Below are 8,068 nucleotides of genomic sequence, written 5' to 3'. Positions count from 1 at the left end.
AGGCGAGCCAGATAGTTTCCAGCTATGCATTTGTCTGTGTTCAGTTGAGGCCATTTGGTCTGCCAGTGTCACAGCTGCACCAAGGGATTTTTCTGTAGAAAAACTTAGAGCCACTGGGTTGCAGGGATCTCTGCCAGCGTTGCTAATGAAGGCAGCATCCCTTACTGGTTGACAGGACCCCATTCCTGGAAACTACAGACCTTCAAGCCATTGTGAGCAGTGTTATGTAATCCCATGATTGATTGGATCATAGTCCAGGAACACAGTGCAATAGTGGAACAGATCAACAGTTCATAAAAGCATGGCAGCTCTAAAAAATCCTGCCATGCTTGCTGTGACGCTGGGAGTATCTGCAGAAGAGCTCTGTGTGGCTCGAAAGCTCATCTCCCTCACAACACAAGTTGGTCCAATAAAAGATATTCCCTCCCCCACCTTGTTTCTCGGGGTTGATATTACTCATGCAGCCTCAGTGCAGTGAGAGCACACTATCTTTTCTGGAGCGTCTCACTACCCGGCCTTCTTTCTCTGCCCTCTGCTCTCCCTTTCCTCCCAGATTCAATTGCGCTCTCCCTTTCTGTCTGTCCAGCTCAGTTTCACATCCCTGGCATAGTTCTTCCATGCTTCATCCAGCATCCTATTAGCCTTCTCTCCCTGCCCATCCCTTCCTGGACCACATGTCACCAGTGCCATCCCAACAGCCACTTCCCAGAACCTTCTGGTCTAAACATCTCATCCCTGCTCCTGCTAAAGGGTCACCACTGCCCCAGTCCTTTTGCCTGCTCTTTCAATAGCAAGACAAAGGACTAGACTCTCTTCCCATGCACACTGGCTCTGCTGTCCAGAGGTATATGTGGAAAGCTGCAGAGGTTGACAGATGGATTCTTCTGTCGGAGGGGTGGATTACCTTCATGGATGGAAAAGCCCCTTCTGTCCATACACAGGAAGCATCGATGTGACCGTGGCACAGCTGCAGTAATATAGACATACCCTCAGACAGCAGATGCTTAATCCCACCTGCCTGTGTCTGGCTGTCTTCAAAACAAGGGCCCTGATTAATTTCTCTCAGTTTCTACATTTCTCTTTCCGGGCCAGATTCTCCAGTCCGCTATCTGGTGGAAGTGGATTTACCATATCTAGAGATGGCCACAGGAGAATTCTTCACCTGTTCCTGCTTCTGGCATAAGTGCATCGGGGTTTGCTAGGGCTAGATCAGGGAGGGACGTAGCGTGGCAGAGCTCCGCCTATGTCTAATCCTAAACTGGCAAAAGGCCTTGAGGACCTAGTTTTAGTTTGCATCAGGGCTGGGCAGTTTAAGATTAAGGAGCTGCAACCAACTCCTGGGCGGTTCCCTCCCTGCCACTGCATCTAAGCTTGAGCACAGCTGAGAATCTGTTTCTCCCCCCCCCCCCCCCAATCGTTCCTCAGATCTTTTCCTTACAGAGCACCACCATTTTGCCAAAACTCTGACAAATTTGTAAAGTACAAATATCTCCAGGTCTGATCCTGCCGCCCATCACTGCAGCCTCTGAGTGCAACTGCAGAAATGAAATATCAGTCAAGTCAGAAGGTCTCTGCACATTTCTAGCAGACCATTTCCCAGGAAATTCCTGTACAACTCAGTTCACTTGGGAACAGCTCCTACAGGTGTGCATCTACTGACACCAGGGATGCATTTGGCCATTAGCTGCCATTAGCTTTTTTGACCCTTTAATTCAAGGACTTCAGAGAAAAATGCATGTAGCTAGTTTAAAGTTTGTTGTAATTTTTAGAGGCAGGAAGGTCATTTGGCAAAGGCTCTGTGTGGGAACTCGAGATCTGGCTTCAGTTCCTAGCTCTGCCACAGACTCTAGGCAAGTCACTTGACTGCCTCAGTTCCTCATCTGTAAAATGGGGATAATACTTCCCTTCTCCCACTTTGTCTTGTCCATTTAGTTTGCTCTTTGGGGCTGAGATGCTCTCTTATTATGTACAGCACCTAGCACAATAGGGCCCCAGTCTTAGCACATGTCTAGAGAGCTTTCAGTGACACCGCTGTACCAATGCATCTGTGCCGCTGTAAGATCTCTAGTCTAGCCACTTTAAGCTGACAGGAGAGAGCTCTCCCGCCGACTTAATTAATCCATCCCCAATGAGCTTCCGTCGACTGTCCACCCTGGCGCTTAGGCCAGTGTAACTTATGTCACTCGGGAGTGTGTGATACTGACTGAAATACAAATTAATACTAGTTAATAATTGGTTGTTTAACTGGCTGCAGCATCCCTCCAGCCCATCCCCAGGACAAAGCTACAGGCTGGATATTCTTTTCCTCAAGATGGAATTGGGAAGTAGATCAATGTCAGTGCGAGTGCATGGTACTCCGTGCGCTATCTGCCCTCTGACCTGCTCTACAGGGGTGTGATAAGGAAGCAGAGGGCTGCCTGGGTGGATTTGGTGGCTTCTCTGCTGTGGCAATTATCCCCTGAAATTGGGATGATGGGATCATTACTTGGCTGGCTCTCTAAGAAGCTGCCTTTGTTTTGCTTCAGAGAGAAGGAAGCCTCAGAGGCTTTAGGCACCAGATACTGAATACTGTGCAAATGGATGTGTGCCATAGAGACACCCATCTGCAGCCTGGGAAGGGGCCCAGTGGAGGGTTTTCATGCTAGATTTGAGAACAGAGGAACTCTTGTTCCAGCCTTGTCAGTGTCACTTCTACTGCAGCTGCCCACTTAGCTAAGCCGGGTCAGGGAGCTGTGGGGATTCTAGGGGGCTCGCTTCAAGATGGGGGTTTGGAAGGGAGTCCCGACTCTTTGGCCATGTCTACACGTACAGCGCTGCAGCAGCGTAGCCGGACCGGTACACAGCTGTGCTGCTGCAACGCGTGTGGTGAAGGTGCCCTTTGCCGACGGGAGAGCTCTCCTGCTGACACAGAGCTGTGCACGCTACTGCTTATTTCAGCGTGACAGATGTCCTTCAGGGGGTGGAACATTCACACCCTTGAGCAACATACGTTTTGCAGAGATAGGCGGTAGTGGAGACACACCTGTCTCTCCTTTGCACCCCTCCCTTTATCTCTTCTGCTAAGAAAAGGACGTTTTGGTTCCCAGGCTCAGATCAAAGAGATCATCCTCATTCATGGTTATTACAGGTTAATATCAGCTTCTATCTGTGTCTGTGACCCCTCCGGTCTCAGACCCCTCCCTGTGCATTGAATGCTGTGCTCTGCTGCCCTCTGGCGGCGAGTGTGGGGTGTTTGAAATAGACCAACACGTGGTGTGCAGGCTGGGTATGTACTTAACACTGCAGTTAAAAACCAGCACCTGGCCCGGGACAGCTGATTTGGGATCCTGGGGCATAGGCTAAAGGACTGTTTCACTGCAGTATAGACGTTTGGGCGTGGGCTGGAGCCCAGGCTTCAGAACCGTGCAAGGGAGGTGCAGCTCAGCCCTGAACATCTACACTGCAATTAAACAACCCCGTGAGCCTGAGTCGGCTGGCCTGCAGTGCCTAACTGCAGTGCAGACAGACCCAAAGAGACCAAGATGAAGCAACAGGAACTTCGGAGAGGAAAAAATAATCCAGTTTTCAGAATAGAACTAAGGACATAAAAACACCACGTCATATGGCACTTACGTCCTCGTCTATAGTGCCTTCCATCCAAGGCCTTCAGAGAGTGAAATATACCCGTGGGCAGGGCGTGGCACAAGGTCTGTGCTCCACTGAATTCCCCCAAAATAGACATACATCAGTCTTAAGTGGTGCATAGGCCTCATGCTGGCCCTCTGCAGGGGTGAAATGCACCCGTGGCCCTTTACAAATGTTGATTCATGCAGCCCTGCAACACCCCTGGGAGGCAGATATTGTCCCCATTGTACAAATGTCACACCCAGGCACTATGCCCACTCAGTGTGCCCAGGGCAATCAGCCCGCATGCTATCAGGAAAGGCAAGCGTGTGGCACGATACAGGTCAGCACAGGAGTGTGAGTATTAGGGAGGAGGACCGTTTCAGTCAGTTACAGCCAGGCGGCCAGGATTGAAACTCTCATTCAGCTCAGAGGTTTCTCTTCCTTGTTCAAGACGGAGCCCAGCCAGAAGCGAAATCAGAGCTGTATGAAGGGGCAGGATCCTAACTGAGCTCAAACTCTGAGTCAGCTATATCCGGTGTTCAACCCCTTCTACAAGGAAGCAGATCAATGGGTCACTCGTACCTTTCACTTCACCTTCCCTGGAGCCATCTGGAGCCCTGCCAGATGAACCAATCTACTCAACCTGTTCTCCCATTTATGTGCCTGCCGCTCACCTCTCCCCATGCTCCGGGGCCTTCTCCCTATTCCCTTCCACCTCCCTGATCTCAGTCCGTCAGGATCAAGCCTGAGAACTATTTTTATTCCCTGAACACATAATACTTGGTTTGTGTTGGGTATTTGTCTGACATGGGTGATTTATTACGATGTCAGTTCCCAATGACGGTAAGGTACATAAACATTCCAGGTCTGGCCCCACTGGAGTAACCCTGGCGAAGTCCATGAAGTTACACTAGAATAAGGGAGACCAGAATCTGGGCCCTGATCCAACGCCCAATGAAGTCAGCTGGAGTCTTTCCACTGACTTCAGTGGGCTTTGGATCAGGTCTCAGTCCCCCTGACCTTACACCCTTACTCCAGCGATCTCAGCTTTCTCTTTGAGTCAATGCTTTGGTAAATGCCCAGGGAAGAAGTGAGGCTGTTTGGCTGTCTCACAGCTATGGTTTCAGGCTGTCTTTGGGCTCAGGAAGAGGAGTCTGGCTTGGTTACATTTGGGTCCATGTCTTCAAGGTTTCCTTTCACCCACGAGGGCAAGAGGCTAGACACCCTTTTTTTATTTTTTTTTTTAAATGAAAACTGGGATTCAGGAGCACCCTTGTGCCTCAACTAAATTCAACAAACTCTACAACCTTAATAAATAAATTATAATTAACTACAAAATATTTATAAAAATATCTTATAAATAATAATATAAACCAATAATTATAAAAAAAATTAATTTATGCCCTTATAAAAATATATATATATAATCTTATCATAAATATTTAAATAACAATAAAATATAAAACTATCTATAATTCTTTGTTCAAAGTCTTTTTCCACTGTCCACTTATAAGCTTAAAAATTAACCTTCTACAAAATAAACTCTTTTAAAAACTGTCCAGCCTAAAATCCTGTATGTCTCTTATCAATACAAAATAACAAACAACACTTAAAATCTTTTCCCAACAATTTCCATGGCAAATTTCACAGCTATGGGATACATTGGGCCGGTGTTATAACCTTTTGTGCCACTCAAATTTATTTACTCCCTCCTAATGTATCTCTACCATCTTGTCATGAACTGAGCGAAGCAGTGCGACAAGACAAGCTGCCCTCTTTGTCCCCTGCTCTTTTCCAGTGCTCTGCGCCTCCCATAATTACTAGCTGCTGCCTTTTAGCACAAATCGAACTTCTCTGCTTGGTAAACAACATAACCATGATTTTCTCTGGGGATTACAGTCATTTGTTTTTCCTCCTTCCCGGCACAAGTTCCTCAGAGCAGTGACAGCTCTGTTGTCTTTGCTTTCTGTCTTGCAATTGTTTTGTGTTGGCCAACATGTGGTTTCATGTTTTTATCACAAGATACAGAACTGACAGTCTCCTCCTGACCTGCCCTACATGTACATGCACCACTGACACGTTCAGAGGCCTCTCAGAGCTAGTTTAGAGCAGTGGGTAAAGATCAATGTGTATCTGACTCAAAACAGGGTAGGAAATGCCCAGCCCAGCTGCCCTATGGAATCTTCTCTGAAATGTATGTGGGATCTCAAAGAACATTATGTAGGACACCTGCTGTGAGATGGGCAAGGGATGAGATAACTTCAATCAATACTGAAGGATGTAGTGTTACAGACTGTCTTTGAGTTAAGGCATTACAACTAGGCCTTTAAGAATTGACTTAATCTGTAAACTGTCAATCAAGAACATAACTTCCTGTCGTCTAGTAAAATCTGCCAAGATCCTAATCCCTGAACAGAATGGAATTAAATACACAACTCTTTGTATTGTAAGAAAGTGTGAACTCCGCAGCTTTTCATGATATGCCAAAGCATGACTCTTAAAAGGGTGGCCACTTCCTCCATGAAACGTGGCTGCTGTGTAACCGTGCAGAGCAGTATCACCCAACAGTTTAAGACAGGAAATGAGAAAGAGCGGCAACTCCAGTTCCCACTGCAAGGAGGATTCAGAGAGGCAGAATGTAATTACCTAAAGTGGAATTTGGCCAGGAAACTGGATCTTGTGTTTTCAGAGCCAGAGGTCCTGAACTCTTCCCCTGCAGAAAACTTGCAGTCCTGTGTAGTGAAAGTAAGTGGGTTAGCAGACACCGGAGGGTCATTTAAATTGCCCTCCTGTGTTGCTTGCACTGTCCCTGTTGTATAGATAATAAAAGGAGACTTTGTTCCCTAGGACTGCCATCCTGATGCTATACTCCGGCACCACTAAACCGATGTACTAAAATGCTGGCCCTTTGCCTGTTGTTCATAAAGAGCCCATGAAATGCCACCTTGATGGAGAGGCATAACTGTCTCGTTACAACAGCTTTATCCTTCCTGAAAATACACCCTCCGAAAGGGCTTCCTTCCTTGCAAATTGCTCTAGTCAAACACTAGCTCCCTGTCCTCATCCCGCTTCTTGTCCTCTCCCAACAGAACAGAATCCTTGGGCTGATGTCCCAGCTCAGTGTCGCCACTGCACACGGTGTCATAGAGGAGGGTTAGGGTGACCCACTGCTGGCACCTGAACCTGAAATCGTTCCTCTCTGATCTGTAGCCAATGCCGATGGCAGTTTCAGAAGTGGCTGCTAAGTCATGGCATTCTCTCTCCCCGGCTTGGTATCTTCCTGGCATGGGCTGGGCTCCTCAGGTCATTCTCAGCTTTCATACTTCACCTGAGAAGGCCCCCAGTTTGCTACCTGTTCCTTTGTCCTCGTGGGCAGGAATGCAGCAATTCTCATCTGGCAAGTTACGTGTACTTCATGGTGAAGATGTCATTGCACTACGCAGGGGATTTGTGACATCTGAGGCAAAGCAAATCTTCCCAAGTGACCCACCTTTTATACTGATAACTCAGCCTGCAGAGAACGTCTAACAACTGCATCCTTGGTCAGTGGGTAACAGTGTGCAGCAGCCATCTTCAACTTTGGCTGCACTTTGGGAGTAAACTCCCTTCTATCCTGCATCTTTGATTGTTTTACATAGTGCTAAAAGTGCCATGCTTTACAGGGGAATAGAAAGACAAAGTCCCTGCCCCAAGAGGACTACAATCTAAGGGATTTACAGCCAGCAGCTGGAGTCAGGACATCTGGATTCCATTCTGACAGCGCCAATGACTTGATACATTGTCTTGGAGAAGTCACTTCCATCTTCTATACAACAGGGTTCATATTTCCCTGCCTTTGTGAAAAGCTTTGAGATCTGTGGGTAAAAATGCTATGCAAGTGCATGGTATTATTATTTGCACAAGAGACAACTCCTGTGGCTGAGGGCTGCAGAATCAAGACTCAGAGATGCTCCCTGGAAATTTGTGATGTGACCAGCACTCACCTTTTGCCCTCCTAGGGAAACAACAACCCCTCAGCCCCCAGGCATTGTTCACGATCCCTGCTCTCAATGTCTGTTATCATTGTCACAACAAATCCATGGCCAGCTAGGAGCTTCATGGCTGTCACTACGAATTTCATGGCAAGCAGATATAGAACCGAGTCCCTCTGGTTTCCAAAGCCCAGGAGCCTAGCCCTACACTCTAGAGAGGACTCACCATTAGCAGTACAGGGCTTCTGAAACCCAGCTGAGCAGTTCCAGCCCCTTCCAGCAGAGGGCAGCTGCGGGGTCAGCTGGCGTATCGCACTCTTAATGGTGACCTGGCACTGGCACGCAAGGGTGGGGGGCGGAGTGGAAGCGGTGAGGGGCGGGGCAAACCAAGATGCGTGTGTGTGGGGGGGAATCTATACCATGAAGCTCTGCAGGCAGGCACGTGTCGGTACTTTGTGGGCCATACCAACAACCACCGCTATTGTTGGGGC

Source organism: Emydura macquarii, unplaced genomic scaffold (genome assembly GCF_026122565.2).
Source record: "Emydura macquarii macquarii isolate MOO-44397 ecotype Brisbane River unplaced genomic scaffold, CSIRO-AGI_Emac_v2 contig_3348, whole genome shotgun sequence".
Classification (NCBI taxonomy): Eukaryota; Metazoa; Chordata; order Testudines; family Chelidae; genus Emydura; species Emydura macquarii.
Note: the sequence above shows the minus strand (reverse complement) of the source record.